This window comes from Cebus imitator, unplaced genomic scaffold (assembly GCF_001604975.1).
Source record: "Cebus imitator isolate Cc_AM_T3 unplaced genomic scaffold, Cebus_imitator-1.0 Scaffold276, whole genome shotgun sequence".
Lineage (NCBI taxonomy): Eukaryota > Metazoa > Chordata > Mammalia > Primates > Cebidae > Cebus > Cebus imitator.
This window is the reverse complement of record NW_016107591.1, coordinates 360,934-381,383: the sequence shown is the minus strand read 5'-3', so window position 1 is coordinate 381,383 and position 20,450 is coordinate 360,934. Positions and strand designations below refer to the sequence as shown.

The window sequence follows — 20,450 nt, the reverse complement described above, 5'->3', positions numbered from 1 at the left end:
CCACACACACACACAAAAATCACTCTGGTAACATGTCAGATCTGGTTGCAATTTGACTTGGCGCTCCGATCATTCTTGGATTTCGGTAGTCTGGTGGGAGGATGGTGCAGGAATATACATGCCAGAAGAACTATCTGTTTTAAAAAAAAAAAAAAAAAAATGCAAGAAGCAGTCCTGTTCCTGAGATTGTGTTACGGACACAGGCGGATTAGATTGGGCTGATTACCTTAGCCTTGAAACAGAGAGTCTTTCTGCCCTGCGGGGGAGGGGATGCCTTTCAAGCAAAGCCCTCCTCTCGGATGCGCCCTCCCCTCGCATTCACTTGCAAATCGCTGTGTGCTCGCAGAAGCCAGCACTTCCCCAGTCTCTAACCTTCCCATGGCGAGTGCTGTGGCTCTATCAGCAGAACCTTTCTCTCCGTGTGAGGAAGAGCTTTTCTCCCCCTTTCCTTTTTTTTTTTTTTTCCTTTCCCCTTAATCAGAAGCACTGAATGAAAGCCAATCAGAGAGAGAGAGCTCGCCCCCGTTTTCTTCGGTTCCCTGCTGTCCAGAGTTAAAAGTGATGCTGAGAAAGAGGTTGAGTTAGATTGAAGTAGAATCAGTGCTAGAAAATAACAGCCGAAAACAAACAAAAAAGGGACATAGTGACAATTTCTCCGGGGTTATTTTGGCTGGAACCAACTTCCATTATCCAGAAGCCGTTGAAAAAGGTAGGAAGACTTCCCCTCTTTTCTTTTAACTCCCTTAAGATATTTTATTTTCTTCCACTTGGGGGGTAGGGGAGAAAGGGAGGAGAGAAATGTTTGTTTTTGTGTTCAGCAATTATTTCAAAATAATTATCTTTAGGAGCCAAATAAGCATGCAACTCTCTATATTTAATTCTAGAAACAACTGCTTCGAATATCTATATAGGCAATGTAAAGCTGGATAAATTATATATGATACTCAGCAGTGGGTCATGATATTAGAGTTTGTGAATTCATTCACTTGGAGCAAATGCTAAAAAATATGTTACAAAGTGTAATTTGTCATGCTCAGACTTGTTCGTCTTTATTTTAAAAATCAGTTGAAGAGATAACGTTATTGCTGTGAACTCTAACATCTAACATTACTTTGCATTCCATATGAATGGATTCACTCTGCACTTATTCATAGTCATAGTTCATTGCACATTCAATAGAAAGAGAAATGACAGGCAGAAGACAGGTTCCTTGAAACTGTCAATGGTCACTAAGCATCTACATAAATACAGTAGATTGACATTCATCAGAAATGGAATAGGCAGAATTCTTATTTTCAATTGTATATCTGAGTCAGAAGTATGGGGGGGAGAGGAAAGAGAGGAAGAGTAAATGCATGTAGTCAGCAGTTGCAGCATTTATTGTTTCTGCTGCAATAAAATCCATATTTTATGTGGTGTTAAATTAATGCAGCATATTGCAAGTATAAATGCACGTCCCCAACAAGTAACTATTGATAGCACTGTAAGTATGGGCAAAAGCAGTAGTCTGAAATTGTTTTTATGCCACTACAATAAAAACCTACTATCTTCTTATTAATAAAAAAAGGGGAGTCTACAGGTACAAAGACAAACATTGTTTTAAAAATGCACATCGTCTTTTGATGTGCATTTTTGTTTTGAAAAAACAGATCTGTTTCCTATAATTGTGGTCCTTCATTCCAGTAAAAGCCTCTATTATCCAAAACTGCATATCCATTACTTCTCAGCTCTTTGGAGATACATTATTTTTTCTCCTCTTTTTTTTTTCTTTAAGGATCTATATTAAAAATAATCTATCCTTCTGATGTTGACAACTGTTATACTTCAATGCATATGTTAGACTTTCTCCCTCCACACCATCCCCCTCTCTATCTCCTTTAAAACGTAGCTACAAGAGCTTCTCTGTGGTGAATAACACTTGGCAAGAGTGTGCTCATTTTTTAGGTCTGGTATGGTGAGGATTTTTAATTAGTAGAACTTTCATGAAAACATTATGTCATTGACAGAGCCGTATGTTCATTTTTAGTTAAAGTGATGAAGAAGAAGGAAGAGGTTATGTCCTAGAAACATAGGTAAATGCTAAGTTGCATGGAAAATCTGACCCCCGCTCCCCCTAGGGTACTAAATGTGGCACATATGTATTCAATGTGCAATGCATAAGGAAGTAATGGTTTATTTGGGGAGGGATGTGGTGAGGCGAATGGAGAGTCCACAAATATAAACAGTGTGGATCTGTGCCTTAGGGATACATCAGATACAAACCCATTCTGATGTTAAAAATATAAAGAAATGCTTCTTTCACTTTTTTTTTTTTTTTTTGGCTGTGTTATTAAAGTATGAGTCAATGTCTGCTTTCATTAACTCAGATACTTCTTGGGTTTCAAATACTTGATGCTAACAAATTGACTTCCCTGGTGAATTCATATGCCTTCCCTGACTCCAATCAAAGAACAGAATTCTATACACTTAGAGGTTTGGGGCAAAAAAGCAAACAAACAAAATCCGAATCTCTGGGAAATGGGAAAAGGGAATGTAAACTCTATGAGCATCCACCTATATACGGGTATGTGTGAAGTCAATGGTTAAATTGTTTGGTACCTGATTAATGCCTTAGGAGATGTTCCTTGATGTTTATGGAAACTATTTATTGATAAGAACAGTACCACACAGGTAATCAATTTAATATTTCATTGTCAGATTTTTACTCACACTGGGGTTTTCTTTAAAAAAGAAAAAAATATATAAAAAATTGATTTTAGTTTAGGGTAATATTTCTGACACATTATTTACAAAGTTAGTTTATCTGAAAGAGGTATTTTTTTTTTTTTTCTTGTTGAAAAATAGACTATTTGAAACTGGAAAGGTTAATTCCAAAATACGTGAATCCTGTATAAAATCCTGTAAAAAAAAAATCGTGTAGGGTGAATTTCTTGACCTTTACTTAATTTTCTATATAAGCAAATAACTGAGGCAAAGTATATACTATCTGGGGGATTTCTGTGCTTATGACTGATTTCCTGTGTTTCTTAACCTACTTTGCAGCAAGTGATAACACGTCTTACTGGAATATGTCATTTTTATACCAAATCATTCCACTAGGCTGCAGCACAAGAACAGTATTGGTGCTGATGATGCTGATTCAGCAGCAAAGTGAACCATATTTTTGTTAAGTGTTATTATCAGTAATAGTGTTTCATAGTAAGCAATTAATATAAATCAGTGATGTAAACCCTACTACCTCTAGTGGAGGCCTTGGGCATTAAAAGCATTAGCCACAATATATTCTTATTTCTATTATGCAAATTACATTCTATTACTGTTGTCATATTAGAAATACTTGTAAAATACTGAAATTATAAATAGAAAAACATAAAAAATATTTATGCCAATCATCAGTAATTTTATGCTCCAAATTTCAGGTCTATGTTGGAAAACTCTACTTTTGATTAACCCAACATATTATCTAGGAAAGAGTTTCAAAGGAGACAATTTGCTAACCTTTTTCTGTTTAACAATTATGTCTGGAATAGATTGAAATAAAAAACCAAATAGCAAGAAAAATTTTCTCATCTTTTTTAGACTTATACTGGCCAATGGTAAAATTGATTAAGCATTATACTAAATACAATATATGGCCCCTATTATGATATTTTAAGCAGTAAAAAGAAGAGTACTTGGAATGACACTAGAGACGCATATTTGACAAACTGAAAGTTAACACAGACAAATCTAATTTTTTTTCTTGACGCTTATACAGACCAATGGTTTCACAAAAAGATATTGTTTTGCCATAATTAAATAATCTGAAATATACAGAAAAAATACAAGTCCTAAATTTTAAAAAGTCTTTCTCTTTTTTTTCTAGTTAAAACCTTGGGATGATATTCACAGAGCATTCATATGATTTTCTGCATTTACCCCAATAAGGTCAACCTTCAAAATTAGAGATTTTTTTCTCATGCATAAGAACAAGAGACAATTTCAAACAATTACCAAGCAATGCCTGTTTTCTAAGATAACAATATCAGCTCTGGGTCGCCTCTGCCCTCTTCTTTTCTGACTGTAGAGCAGTCTCACCTCACTTAACATTGTAGCATGAGCCCTTGAGCCCTTTTGCAATCCAGTTGTCCTGTCTTTCTTGAACAGAAGGGCACCTAAAGCATATAAGGCTATTTTGCTTTTCTCATACCTTTTTGTCACCACTCAGTTGAACTAACTCTAGACATATTGTCAAAATATAAGACCCATCACATTACATTTGCAGATTTCTGGGAATGTTTTATTCTTAATGAAATATTAACAATGATAAGTTGAAATAATCTGACAGGTTTAAAAAATTTTAATACAACTTTTGCTTAACTCTATTATCAATGCAACTTCTTACAAAAAAGTAACTTTTGATTTTTTTAAGAATGAAAGTACTTTATTTTCATCAGTTTCTTTATATTTTTTTCCTATTTCTTTCTTGCAATGTATATGATGCCCTATATGCTATATGACTAAGAGACATTTGTTAAACATTAACCGTAGTGGAGTTGGACCTAAAGAAAGGGAAAGCTGCAAACTGAGTAGGAAGGAATAAAATAAAATCACATTTTACATCATTTTAGGAAATAAAATGTACCATTCCTTCAAAATAATGCCTGCCTGTGGGAGGTTGAAATGCCTTCACATAAAAATCCCTTTCAGTAAAGGGATTCATATCCTTAGAGAGTTTGTCAGAAACATTATACGCACTTTACCAAATCATGTGATTTCAATATTCAGTCTTTTTGTTCAAGAAAGCCGCCTTGATTCAACAACTTTATATGATGCAGTGATATAAATTAAAGTTAAATGACACTTCAAGCTTCAGGACAGAATTAAACAATAGACTATAAGATATAATACAATATTGCTTCACAATAGGAAATCAGCATTAAATGACATGTCTAAACACTTCAGAGCCATGCTGATCCCCATAAATTTCTCAGGTCATCTCTCTCTCTCTCTTCCACCCCATCTCTCTTTCTGTAAACCTGTATTTATTTCCATCTCTTTCTCTTTTTTCCTTTTCTCTCCTTCCTCATTTAAAACAATTATAAAACACTTCGAATACATTTCCCATGTGCTTTTAAAAAATATTATCCTATTGTAAAGTTATATTTCTGTAAATCTTGTGATTTTTATGGCCAGTATTCTATCATCTGCCACATTATACTTTACATTTATTACATTATCCTTTGCATTATAGCACAAAGTGTATGACAGTTCAGTTGGCTAGAATCTATTCATTTAAATGAAAGCAACTCTTACAAATTTTGTAACTGTGAGGCTTCTAAGGAGTTGAAATTGGCACCAGTGTGGTTTACTGCACTAGCAAGCCAAGTATGGGAATTCAGCATTTATTATTGAAATGATTTCTCCAAATTATCAGAATGTAGAATGCAGAGACATAAATTATTATGCTCAATGCATAAGTTATTGATTTGGAATCTTTATTGATTTACTGTGAGAGGATATTGAAATGGTTTGACAGAATTTTTAAAATAAACATGAATTACATGTTTCTAGAAAGCACTGTTTCACTAGACATGTTGATTCTTCTTTGCTGCAAGAAGCAAATATTACCAGTTTGTAATCTAAAAATAAAAACCGGTATATAATGAGCAAATGACTGTTCTAGAGATTGTGGAGTAAAGAACTACCATTGCTTTTGTTTCCAGTTGGAAATTCTGGAAACAGAAACTGTAACAATAATCAAGTTAGGCATCATGTGTGACAAAATGAAATAATCAATAAACTGAATACAGTAAATATTCCACCTTGAGTTACTCTGGGAATTCTCTCCGTGGTTAATTTAATATGTATAAATGCATGAATTAATGTTGAAATCTGGATAGATGAAAGGCAACCAATACGTTTGTCCCAGTAATTGGAATATTTGGAGTAAATTTTGTACATCATATTAATGTAAGCTTTTAAAATGTAAATTTTTCTCCTTTCTTAAAAATATAGCTCCACTCTCAATAAAATTAGGTCAAATAACTTCCTTGAATCCATGTAAATTCTGGGATTTCTGAATTTATGAATATTTTCATAATTATTGAAGCAAACATCAAATATAAATGAAGCACCATAATGTTTCCAAATAATTTGACTTCTAAAGGTAAATTTTAAATTCATAGGCTTATTTTTTGGTAGATTTGAAAATATTTGAACTACCTGAGGAATTTGACAAGTTTTGTATACCCATGTAATTCTTCAACCTATAAAGTATATTTATCAATTGTTTTATTAAAATTATTTTCCTGAAATAAACCAAAACATTAAAATTTTTATACTTCTAACTCAAGTGGTTTAAATCTATTGCTAATAAGATAAAAAAAAACATGAATTACGTACTTTCAAAACCAACAATGTGGTATTGATTTGCTTTAGTGATGACCTGAAGAAAAGAAGCTATTGGCGTAAAATATATGTCAACTTATTACATCAAATAAGAAACTGAATATCCAATGACTATTAGCTTAGCCATCTATCATATTTTTTTCTTTTCTTTTTTGACTTCTTCTTAAAACAGTATACGTTGGGGGTTATTCTTGCTCTGTAGTCTTGAACCATATTTTGTCACCAGAGTGATTTTTCAATATGTAGTCCCTGAAGAGTGAAAACCAGCAAGGTGCAGATTTATTCTGTCTGCATTTAGCTTCCTAAATTTGAATATTTCCCCATGAGTAGGAACTTACAGAAAATCTTTATTTATCTACCCCCTCAACCAAGACTTTAGTTATTCTTTTAGAGATTAGTTAAAAAATGAATCCTAAGCACAGGCATAGACTTAGAGGCACTGTCACTTTATCTCTTTTTCCTTTTTTTTTTTTTTCTTTAACTGCTGAGTGAAGAGTAGAAGTTTTCTACAGAATTTCTACACTAAAGTGATTCCCCATCCCTCCCGCCACTGGCTATATGCAATTGAAAATGATAAAGGAGAACTCTACTTTTTCTGAGATTTTCTTCTCTTCTAGGTACTATCTTTCAAAATATACATCCTAATTGCAGCAGTTAATAGTAGATAGCTCTACATAATATTTTAAAAATTAATTTATAAACCTTCACTGACTTGAGAATAGACATAAGTACTGCCATCAACACTTAAAAAAATGACAGGAATGAAATTAAATCTAAGATTTTAAATCCTAAAGCCTAAATTGAGAAAAATATTTTCTTTCCTAATGATTCCCACCTCCGCCCCTTGGAGTTAGATTAGCCATCATGATAGAGTATGAATCTGAAATCTGGCCCAGTGGAGATGTGAACATAGACAAATGATGGCAACCATGATCTTGACTTCAGAGCAAAGAAATTAATCACTTCACTTCATAGGTAGAGGCTAGATCAAGCCTGTTGCTAGGGAGGTCTAAGAAGGAAAAAGCGTGGATGAGGCGAGCCTTGTCCTTCACTGAAGCAAAATGAAACTTTGCGTAGGAATCACAGTTCCCAGAAACACTCTCATGGAAATTTGAAATCTTTGATAGTACTTAGGGGTTCAGTACTATGATTTCAAAATTCACAATCATTAAATAACTGTCTTCTGATTTTAGGCTATTATATGCTGCTATTTACTCTTTTACATGTGTTAGTTACACTTTTTATTTTGCAGTTTCCATGATCAATTTAACTGATAACCTGGTATCTATACTATAATTTGCTCAGTTTTTCTTTAGCTCCTAATTAATTTCACTCATTTTGGGGGAAGTTACTGTGAGGCATTTCCTTCTGTCACACGTGGAGATATAAGGATGAATTTAGTACAAATTTTGTCCTTAAGAAGAGGCTAGTTCTAATGTGAGATAGTCACAATTAAATATCATATAATTTACAATAGGAATGTCAATAGTTATGTTCTACATGTTTCCATTTTTATGAAATAGTAAAATTAGATTGTAGAACATGATTGGGCAGTCATGTGTTCCTCCTCCTAACACAGTCAAGTTTTCATCTTCCAATAGATATACTGCCGAAGAAACCCCTCACTAGAATTTCATTCATCCGTTCTTTCATCCCTTCTTTTGCCAAGTATTATTTAAATGCCTACCATAAGCCAGACACTGTGCAAGCATCCAGAAATACAAACTTGGGAAGAGAGAGAGAGAAACTAACCAACAAAAGCCTCTGCTATTGTGAGCCATTGAATGAATAGTCACATGACTTGTTATATTCCAGCTTTGATAACTACAAGAAAGATAACTACTAGGTGCTTTTAAAGTGACTAATACAAGGATCTCACTTTATCTATATTTTTAAAGCTGCATTGTTGTATTTATAGCCATACCACATCACTAAAGAAAATATCAGAGTTAGCAGTTTGGTTCGAGATACATTTTTGTATAGCCTGAGATTTCTTCAGCCATATCCTGAGAATGCATTTTGATTTGGTGCTTCCATTAGGAGCAGCCTTCTGGTTGGTGGTCTGTGGTGCACTTCAAATTTGCGGCAGCCAATGATCATCTTGCAAACACAGACAACTCTATGGGATAAAGCAAGGACCCAAATTTGAGACTAATATACCCATGGCCGTCAAGAAGCCTACAGAAAAAATTATGTACCAGGAGGCCAAATGTAATGCAAATTCTTATTGCTATTTGTTTTGTTTTGTTTTGTTTTCTTTCTTTTTTTAACTTTTATTTTAGGTTCAGTGGTACACGTGCAGGTTTGTTTTATAGGTATATTATGTGTCACAGGAGTTTGGCATACAGAAATATTTTATGAACAGTAGCTTTCTTACTTCTAAAGTAATGAAAATAAGCACTTCATAGAAGCCGCTGAGTTTTAAACGTGGTCACTCGGTGAAAAAGACTCTTCTATATAATAGTCTGTTTTTGTGAGGACATCAGATGAAGGTCGTGCCTAATAGGGGACTACACAGCGATAAATCTACATCCTAGAGGCACTGAGATTTCCTTTCTTAGAAAATGTAATGACCCTAACCTAAGTGCTCTCACAAGGCCCTTTGATGGATAAAAGCATGGATCGTGGCACCAGACTGTCTGGATTGAAGTCCTGGCTCTACCACTCACCATATATTGAATATTTAATGTCACTGGTAGTTTTTTTTAATCTGTAAAATGGGGTTAATAATTATACTTACATCATAGGGCAATTGTCATGTTTATAATAAGCAACTACTATAAAGTCTAACAAAATACCTAATACACAATAGGTGTTCTATTCTACCTGTTACTGTCATTGGTATTATTATATATTAATTCATGTGACCTATGCTTTTCCATTAATATTGAGTGTGTTGTATTTTTACCACAGCATTTAATATCATTTTGGCTACAACTTTAAAATACTTAAATATTTTAACTTGTGTTATGTAATAATGTTGTACTTGAAGTGAGAAATTCTTGATGTTTTAAGTCTGATTCCCTTATTAATTCTAGTGACAACATAATAAATTTTTCATTCTGAATTTTATTTTTGGAGAAATGGGAGTTTGAACCATACCATTTCCAAGGACACAGTTGATTTATCTATTATTATAATTGGAAAGGGCTCATAAGTCTATGATTGTAACTGGAGAGAGCTCAATATATAACTTTTATAAATGTATTCATTCTCTAATGATCGTGAAAATGTCAGTTATATAAAGACTTGAACATAACCTGAAAACTTAAATTGCATTCTCAGGGAGGCATTGCATGAACTAGGAAATTGATGGATATGAAATTTGAAAATGATAGGAAAGACCCAAAACAGAAAGAGAGGAGGAAGAACACATCAGAGAGAGTGAGACGAACCGTTGTGAGGTCCATGAGCCACATAAACTCACTCAGCTGAAACATGAGCCATTTCCGAATACACTGCAGTAATGTTTCCTTTCACAGATTCTCCTTCTTGAGGTCAGAGTCATGAGAATTAGAAAAAGAATGATGAACAGAGGCAGTGCATTACAGAAATTATCCCATTAAAGTTTTGATACCTATAAATCTCAAGAATAATTCTGCAGTCTATATTACAAGCTGAAAGGTCAGTGGACTACCGGTTTCCTAGGCGAGGTCCCTGAAACTGTCTGATGAAGACATAGAACCTGCTGCAAAATGTGAAAAATTTAACAGGTTTTATTTAGATCATTCATTCTTTTCATTCTTCACATTCAAGGTGATATGAAGATCAATTTGAAACCACTGTTTCCGTTTTTTTTTTTTTTTTTTTTTTTTTTTTTTTTTTTTTTTTTTTTTTTTTTTTTTTTTGTGGCTCTATCTGTATGTTAATTTAAAAAGCACCTGGAATGGTTTCTATGGATTACATAAACAAATGAAAACTTTGAGGTCATAAAATATACATTTATATGGGTTCATACATTTTTAAAAAAGCTTTATTTTAAAAATCCAGAATTATATCACAGTATTTTTCTTTTCAGTTTTATTTATAGCTCAGGGATAATTAATATATTATTTATACATTCACATACTGGAAGGACATACTTAGCACTCCATCTTATCCACTAACTTGTAAAAATGAGGTAACCTATAATAGAGACTCCTAAACTTAGCTGACAGATATACTTTAGTGAGCACAGTAAAGATAATGTTCATATTTGCCGTAGCTATATATTTACATTCATTATTTATTTAATCACGTATTATCTGTTTAATCAAAGTCATGGTTATTTTTTTCTTATCATCTTCATTTAATGTTGTGGCCATTTCATAGCATTCTTTTTTTTTTTTTCCCCACAACTTCACTATAATATTTGGCAAAATAATTTAACCTCATGGCTTATTCATCAGGCTGGCTAATTTAAAATATTCTATTAATATTACACACATTGTAAATTTAGTAGAATGGATCATTTAAATTTATATACTTTAAAAATTAGACTTTACAAGGGCTAAAAACTTTGACATACTTTCTCTTTAATTTTCACATTCTTTAATCATGCTGGAGACAGTTTGTTAACTTGCATCTATTTTGCTTTCATTTAGTTGGAAGTAAAGTGAGAATAAAATAGTGCAAAATTAGAGGGGAAATTAATTTTTAAAACCCAGGAAATGGTTATTGGATAATTAATTATGCAGACTACTGAAATAATCATTTCTTTTTAAAATCCTTCAAATTCTTTAAAGGTTTTCAACCATTTGATGTGTTGTTGTGAATGTCTGAAGTTTAAAACAATATAAATTAGGATTCACAACATGATCAGAAGGTTGAGATGAATTTATGTTTTTGAAATATTGATCCATTTATAGGGTAAATTGCTGCTAATATTTCTGGTAAAATTCTATTCACTTGTCCAGAGGGAAAATAACATATTTTGGTGTTTAGTGCCACCTTGTGGTCATGTTTAGAATTATCATTCTGTATTACAGAAAGTTTTCTGGCTTTAGATGTTTTCAAGTGAACATTGCACTTGGAAGCATTGAAACAGATGTGAATTTACATTAAAGATTATAACATGACATTGAAAATGAATCATGTATAAATGAATGCTATTTAATGTTTCCATATTGACATTAATTATAGCAAATATCGTTTTACAAAATAGACAAAATCTTGTAATCAATATTTTTGAGGCAAGATATCATTTTAAAACTAAAATATATACTGTGCAGCTACAAGTAAACTCTAATAACTCCTCATAGGCTTAACCTTCTCAAGGAAAATTTTTTTTCAGAATCCTCTGATGGGCAACACACAAAAAAAACCCTGGCTGAATTAATGTTATTTTTGCATTTTGTAAAGCTTAAATGTGAATATGCTTCCTAAAGAAAAGCAGAGAACTAATAGCAGCAAACTCTGGTCATTGACTGCATTTTTTCAGTAGGTTCATTGTAAGTTCAAAGAAAAAATTATGTTTACTTCTTTTGATAAATTCTAAAACAATTTATATTTATATATTATATTTATATATAATGTTATGTATTATATTATACATATTATATTTTATAAATTCTAAAACTTTTTTTATGAATTCTAAAACAATTTATGATATAGGTATTCACCAAATATCAAGGCTCTTTGACTAGGTTTTTTATAATATAGTAACATACACAGGAGTAAGGCCTATAATTACTGTTGTAATTTTACTAGAATGTACTTATGCTTAAAAATAAAATATTACAATTATTTTCTATAAAATGAAAATAAAAAGTCTAGAACAGTCATTGCTTATGTGGTCTTACTCCTCATTATTTCCTTTATTATCTGAAGGTAAAAATGAATAAATTTGATCAAAGTAAATTCTCTTTGTATATAGCTCATAGGAATATCTGATCACAAAATTTTCCCATACTTTATTTCCATATGGATAACTATATAGTGATATCTCTTTATCAGTCAATCTGGATACATTTCTGTTACATCCTAAATTATCAACATTGTCCTCCTCCTCCTCCTCCTCCTCATCATCATCATCATGGAAACCTGAGTAAAACTTCAATCGTGAGGCTGGACATGGAATAGCTTAACCACAATTACAGGACACAATGTGAATTACAGGACACAATGTGAATTACAGGACACAATGTAAATTGCAGGACACAATGTGAATAAGTCCTGTATTGCCTATCACTGGGGCACTGGGATGATTTGCTTTAATTAACAGAATAGACCTCAATAGGAATGAAAGACAAATTTATAAAATTGAATACAAATCTTATAACAAATATCTTTATGTTATGTGTTAAAGCTATGAGTTGTCCATTGCTATTAGGCAAATTATTTTCTCTATTTTGAACCTGCCATACTGCTCTTTAATGTGGAACCAGTGGTCAGAGCATGGCATATCTCATGCACAGCCCAATAGTCTGACTGAAAACGAAGATTACGTTGCTTCCCATTAAACCATGCTCCTTCTGTCAACAAAAGTGCTTCTATTCTGAGAGATATTACTATTGATTTGCTTTTATTCTCAAGAGACTGATGGAGTTTTTTCCTCTGCAGTGCTGCACACTAGGTATTATTTCAAATGAATATATAAAGCATTTATTTCAAATCCAAAGGGGAGACAGAAGTTGAAATGATTTATATAAGAGTATAGAAATGTTTCAAATTTGCATGCAACCTTTTGATGATGTCATAGTCATATTTAGTGCTATATTTTAGGGCAAAGCCTTTTATTTTAACAGAATAGATAGTAAATGGGTCATAAATATAGAAAGAAGCATATGAAAGCACCTCTCAAAGTAAGTAAAAAACAAGAAATAACCCAAAATAATTTTAGCTAGAAATATCTACTTCCTTCTCAATTTTTATCTAAAATATAAAATATAGTATACTTGTTTATACAAGATAATTATCTTCAAGCGATAAGGTAGTTTTGTTTGTTTGGTTTTGAGTTGGAGTCTCACTCTGTCTCCCAGGCTGGAGTGCAATGGCATGATCTCAGCTCAATGCAACCTCCGCCTCCCCGGGGGGATTCTCCTGCCTCAGTCTCCTGAGTAGCTGGGATTACAGGCATGTGCCACCAAGCCCGGCTAATTTTTGTATTTTTAGTAGAAACAGCGTTTCACAATGTTGGTCAGGCTGGTCTTGAGCTCCTGACCTCGTGATGCACCTGCCTCGGCCTCCCAAAGAGCTGGGATTACAGGCATGAGCCACCGTGCCTGGTCATAAGGGAGATTTTCATAGTCAGCCATCACCCTGGGACCATTTTTGAACTGCTTTTCATTTTTCACTAACTTAAGGCAAAAAAATGTATTTTCAATAAATCTCAATTTTTTTCTCTCAAATATAATTATTTGATAAATGACTTTATTTCTATCTGTATTTTAAAAATGACCCTTTCCTTTTGATTCCAATTCCACACTACAGAATAGATTCAAATTACATCTTTCCTTCACCAGTCAACAACATTTTAGAGTTCTACATACATATATCGTAAAGTGTGGTAGGAGCTAGAGAAATGGATGTAGATGAGTTTTTTTGTCCCCTTTCTCACTGAAATGGAAATATAGTAGGAGAGAGTCACGTTTAAAAGTAAATACATTGTCAATTATTTAGTGTTCTGCTTTAGGATACTAATGGATTTTCAGAAAAATGTGGAGGAGGGAACATGGTCATTTAAATACAGGGGAGCGGAAGAGGGACTTGAAAGGTGAGGACTCTTTCAGTGGGTGTTACAAGATGAAGCTGGCCGGGCGCGGTGGCTCAAGCCTGTAATCCCAGCACTTTGGGAGGCCGAGGCGGGTGGATCACGAGGTCAAGAGATCAAGACCATCCTGGTCAACATGGTGAAACCCCGTCTCTACCAAAAATACAAAAAATTAGCTGGGCATGGTGGTACGTGCCTGTAATCCCAGCTACTCAGGAGGCTGAGGCAGGAGAATTGCCTGAACCCAGGAGGCGGAGGTTGCGGCGAGCCGAAATTGCGCCATTGCACTCCAGCCTGGGTAACAAGAGTGAAACTCCGTCTCAAAAAAAAAAAAAAAAAAAAAAAAAAAAAAAAAAAGATGAAGCTGATGAGCCAGGACACATGGCTGTCTGCACATCCAAAGACCTAGCTGATCTTCACGCCTGTATCTCTTCCCCTTCTAATTCTTCCTAAAATATATTTTTCATAATTGATTTTTCCCCACAATTATCCATTCAGTAATATGTACCGATTTTTCATTATGAAGAAGGCAACATTTTAGGCAATAAGATATGATAAAAAATAATCCATATTCAGACCTCCTGCCCTCAAATGACTTCTGGTGTTTTCCAGGGCTCAGGACTTACAATATACTGTGAAAATTTCACAGAACACTACAAATATAGGATATCGTAAGATTTAAAGGTGACGGCATACAGTGTTAGGGTTCCTTCAGGGATGAGATTAACCTGAGTCCTTAAGGCAGTGACAGTGTCAGTCACGAGCTCAGTATTTACCCTGGTTACAATCCCATGTCCAGAGGCAGTACAGCATGGTGGTAAACTGCTCTCACTCCAGACCTAGGGCACATCTACCAAGAGTTTTACCACTTCCACCAAGGAAGGAGTTTGAAAATTTGGCCAAAGTATTCAATCTAGCTAAAACTCAGTTCCCTTTGTCTAGAAGATGGGACAGTAATGTTGATGTCACCTAACTGTGCTGAAAGGATTCAATGAAACTATACTTAGCACTTAGCAGTTTTTGGGTTTTTTTTTTGCAATTATAAATGCCTAGTAAATATTATCAGCATGGACCAGTTGCTGTGGCTCATGCTTGTAATCCCTGCAACCTTGGGAGGCCGAGGCAGGCAGATCACAAGGTCAGGAGTTCGAGATCAGCTTGGCCAACATGGCAAAACCCCATCTCTACTAAAAATACAAAAATTAGCCAGGTGTGGTGGCATGCACCTGTAGTCCCAGCTACTTGGGAGGCTGAGGCAGGAGAATTGCTTGAAGTCAGGAGGTGGAGATTGCAGTGAACAGAGACCATGCCACTGCACTGCATCCTGGGTGACAGAGCAAGACTCTGTCTCAAAAAAAAAAAAAAAAAATTATCAGCATGTATTACTGCTTACTGGGTAATGGCCAAATTTTTAAATCTGTTCTAATACTTTCTTCACTGTAGTTTCTCTGTCTCCCTTGTAATTTACCTCATAATATTGACAGATAGACTAGTTTTTATTTCTAGGAGTTCTGTTTATTTATTTTATTATTACTATTTTAATCTCTCTAATTTTGTTTCTATTGGTCAGTCTGCCCTCAGGCTCTGGCTGCTAAAACTCACACTTAGTCATTTACAAATGTTACTTTTTCCTTAAGATTTTCTTTCTCTCTCTCTCTTTCCTTCCTTCTTTTCTTTTCTTTTCTTTTTTTTTCTTTTCTTCCACAGAGTCGCTCTTTGTCACCACGGCTGGTGTGCCACGGTGCAAGCTCTTCTCACTGCAACCTTCATCTCCCAGGTTCAAGCGATTCTCATGCCTCAGTCTCTCGGTAGCTGGGACTACAGGCAGATGCCACCATGCTTGGCTATTTTTGTATTGCTAGTAGAGACGAGGTTTCCCCATGTTGGCCAGGCTGGTTTCTAGCTCCTGGCCTTAAGTGATCTCCCTGCCTCAGCCTTCCAAAGTGCTGGGATTACAGGTATAAGCCCCCGGGGGGGGGGGCTCCTTAAGATAGTCCCTGAGCTCTCCAGGCAGGAGGGCTCTCTAGCTTTGGAAAACTCATATCTCTTAATTTATGCCTCTCTTTACTGTGGATCATTTTCTTCCCTGAGTTATTTTGTATGCACTATTCCTTTCGTGTATTTTTACTTTCTTAAAACCATCCCCAACTCACAGCCTAGTACCTCCCACATAGTAGCAAATGTTTGGTGAGGAAACTCATGCATCACATAAGTAGAACATATATTATGGTTTGCATTTTACAGACAAGTATACTATCACTGAGTAATTGTAAGATCAAATGACCCATGAGAGACACAAAAGGTGTTTTTCTTTTGACTGGAAAATATTCCTGTATTAGTTCATTCCCACACTACTATAAAGAACTGCCCATGACTCTTTTATAAACTGCCCATGACTCTTTTATAAACTGCCCAATCTCTTTTATAAAGAAAAGAGATTTAATTGACATAGTTCTTCATGGCTGGGGAGGCCTCAGTAATTCTACAATTATGGCAGAAGAGGAAGCAGGCACATCTTCCTCTTGCAGCATGCAAGAGAGCCTGTGAAGGAAGCAAAGAGGGAAGAACCCCTTATAAAACCATCAGATCTCGTGAGACTCACACACCATCATGAGAACAACATGGGGGTTGAAACTGCTCTCCCCCATCCAATCACTTCCCACCAGGCTCCTCCCTCAACACCTGGGGGATTACAATTTGAGATAAGATTTGGGTGGGGACACAGAGCCAAGCCATATTAATTTCTTCTTTAAGCTAAAGCAGTTTTCTTTTTAAGAGGAGAAACTTTAAAGCACTTTTTTCTTCACCTGTTGAGTTTGCTTTCTATTTATTTCTTTGTTATCCCTTTCACTTAAGATGTACAACTGGCCTCACCCTAAGACCTACTGAATCAGAATTTTTGCAGTTATGGTATGGTGAAATATATTTTTAAATTCTTACTGGGTGGTTTGAGTAAATTCATAATTGTAACTAGAAGATACTGAGATGTTTTTATGTCCAAGCTTATAAACTGATTCTAACATCAGTTTTAAAAGAGAAAGTTTCCTAAATACATTGAAAATGAGAAGTATTTATTCCTAAAAGTAGGCTTATTGAAAGGGACATTACTCATTTTGTGATATACAAATTATTTGATTTTTGTTAAATTGATACTTCCTTTATAGCCATTTATTGTTTTAAACACATATTCTGTACAGAACTTTGCCTTAGTGAGATGAATATAATGGAAAAACTAAGAGACACATTATATCTTTGAGAAATAAAATAATTCGTAGAAGTACTTGGTGGCATATAATTAAGCACCAAAATCACTCTAAGAAACCAGTAAAGTACTAGGAATCATCAGTATAAGTAAGAAAACTGTGGTAATGGAGGGCATGGAATTTTTACCTGACCTTGGCTTGGAGAATGTATAGATTTTGTGTGTGTGTGTGTGTGTGTGTGTGTGCACGTGCGCCAGGGATTGGGGGTCAAGGGGCAACAAGCATTCCAGAATTTGTATTTCTATGAGCAAAGAAAGGAATGAATATGGAAGTTTATTTGGTTACTAAGACACTAACCTGGGTTTATGCTAAGAAAATACATTTGTAAAGAAACTTGAATACAAGCTTAACAAGTTCTGACATAATGAAAATGTTTATAAAAGAGGTATTATTTTAAAAAATGGTTTAAAAAAAGCTCAAAGAGACAAATAGGGTAAAACAGTATCAACCTCTGTTCTTGGCATTTTATATGCATGGCTGTTGGTGCTAATATACACCCAAATGCTTTGAAAGTTAACCAGAAGCTTTTATTTCAGGTAAGCCAACCTGTGGGTGGCAATGGAATTAAACAAAGAGTGTGCATGTGGTTCTCTACTCCTAGCAATTTTCTCATATGTGCTCACATTCATATGTATATTGAATTACCATTTGGTATCCGCAGTTTATCTCCACTAGTATCTAGTTGCTCATGGTTTCAGTTTTATTGCTGTATAGCAACTTCTCCCACTGATGAAAGTATAATTGTCTCTAGGCTATGCTTGCCATTGTTGTTCTGGTTGTTTTGTAGCCATTAAAACTACTGATGGTCACACTGATGAGTTAGTGTCTTTGATGTGCAAGATAGTTTTGTTTAAATCCTACCTCAGTTTACGCTCATCTGCGTAGCCAGTGATGGACTGTGTTAAGTTCACTTACTGGGTCCACAAGGGGTGTGATTCAAAGCCAAGAACTTCCGAGTGACATGCCCAAGCTGCCTTCATTCGCGTCCCCATCCGGGGACTAGAGTTCTTTGTCTAACTTTTGCCTGCACAGGCCAGGTAGACTGCCCAGGTGAGCTTCCTTTGTTTAGAAAGCCCTCAAAAACCTCTGGGAGAACTGTGGGCCGGGCAGCCAATCGGATATCAAAGTCAGAGATCAGTTGCTCCAGTGGAAGTTTGAAGGAGCTCCTCTCAGGGAAGTTCCTCTCCTGGGAGAGCGGGAATGGGGAGGGAGTAACTCCGAGATTGAAAGTGCCCCTGCCCTTTACCTGTGCGTACTCCATCTCTAGATGCTCTCCCACGACAGCGTGGGAGTGTGCTCTCTCTCTCTCTCTCCCCCTCAACCCACTCTCTCTCTCTCTACTTCTCTCTCTCTCTTTTTGCCTAATAAATCACTTTCTGCAAAACCCTTTGGGTCTGTTATTTACTTGAATGAGCCCACCACACCTCCAGGGCCTCTTCTTCCATTCCTTGGGCAGGGGAGGCCAAGAACCTAGGACACCCAGTTACACCATTGGAGGCATTATCTGTTTAAAACTCTATGTTGTGGTTTTCCTGGAAAAACAATTTGCTCTTAATCTTGTAGCTGGTCATCAGCAAAATATGATGTAGAGCTTATACTTAAAATTCCCATTCCTATGTTATTACCATGATGCCATAAGAGTAATCAAAGTTTTCTTCACTATATAATAAAAACTTGGACAATAACAACTTAATGAGTTTATTTTTTAACGATTAACTGAGATAATACATATACTATATTAATGTGTGTGTGTGATGTGCGTGTGTGCTGTGCAGGACATACTGTTCATATATTTAAATCTATGATGGTGTTTCCACTAATACTAATTATATGAAGATGTTTTTTCTGCTATTAAAATGTGTTAAAGCAAATCATTAAATATTGATAATATCTTTAAAAATGATAGCTATCATTTATTGAGCACTTTCTACATACCAGACAATGTGCAGTGATTTGACTCTAGTATTTCCTTTCATCATCAGGTTGAAGGAGGCAGGTGATATTATAATCTCCATTTTACAAATGAGGAAACTGAAGCAGAAAGCTTAGATGACTTTCACAAATCACAAAGCTAGTAAGCAAGACAGCCAGAATGAAACTCTTATAATTTGGTCCCTACGCCTTCATTCTAACCCGCTACTGCATATTTAAATATATATGTCTGCATTCCTGAGAAGAAAAAAATATGTGATCTCTTATTCCGCACTATATATTTTTAATAAAATTTCTAGTTATTGGTGACTTATTTTTTTCTTTTTCAATGAGAGAAAATTGCTCTAAAATTAGGAAGGATTTAAGCATTTAAGAGTACACCAAATGTGTCATATTTTAAACACTATTTTATTAATATGTAAAATCGAGTTGTCAAAATATATTCACAATAGGGAGAAGATTGCTATTATGTGTAAGAAAATGTCACTAAAACTAACTTAAAAGTAGCCATAAATTTCTCAGTGAACTTCATGTCATTCTTTTAGCATTATATAATAGTTTACTTTTTTAGATATTCCCAGTAGGGCAAATAAGGCATATGGTGATGTTATTTAATGTGCATAGAATATTTTTAAGTATATACAGGAAAATAGTCACAATGGTCTGGGTAGAAGGGTAAGGGATTTGCATGTCTGCATTTAGAGGATTGTTTTTCACTGTATATAATTTTTTTTAGAAAATCTTTTATAAGTATGGATTAATTTTTCAATAAAAACTGTTAAAAACTTGAGAATCATTATGAAATCTGTTGTGCAGGAGAAAGGTGAAAGATTCTGAACTCCAAATTCATCTTTATAACGTAAGTTGACCACTCTTTGTCTCCATACATAAAATAGCACACCACATACACACACTACTACACACACACATACACACCTCACACACAGATACACATCAAAGCACACACATCATACACACAGACACACCACACACACCCTACTACACACATACATAACACACCTCACACAGATACACATCATACCACACATACCATCCACACCACACACACCTTACTACACACACCCTACTACACACACACACACACACACACACACTTCTCATTGAGTTTTAGCAGTCTGAACAGCTATTACCAGAAAAATGTTCAGCAGCAATTT

At 34.8% G+C, this 20,450-nt stretch overlaps 1 protein-coding gene across 1 annotated transcript in view; it reads left to right on the top strand.

Moving 5' to 3' along the window:
• Positions 1-325: 325 nt before the first annotated feature.
• Positions 326-20,450, top strand: part of LOC108284334 (cadherin-10) — a 163,419-nt gene continuing 143,294 nt past the window's right edge. The window contains exon 1 of the mRNA XM_017501015.2: positions 326-709. The gene's annotated coding sequence lies outside the window, so the exon portion shown is untranslated. The remainder of the gene's footprint in view (positions 710-20,450) is intronic.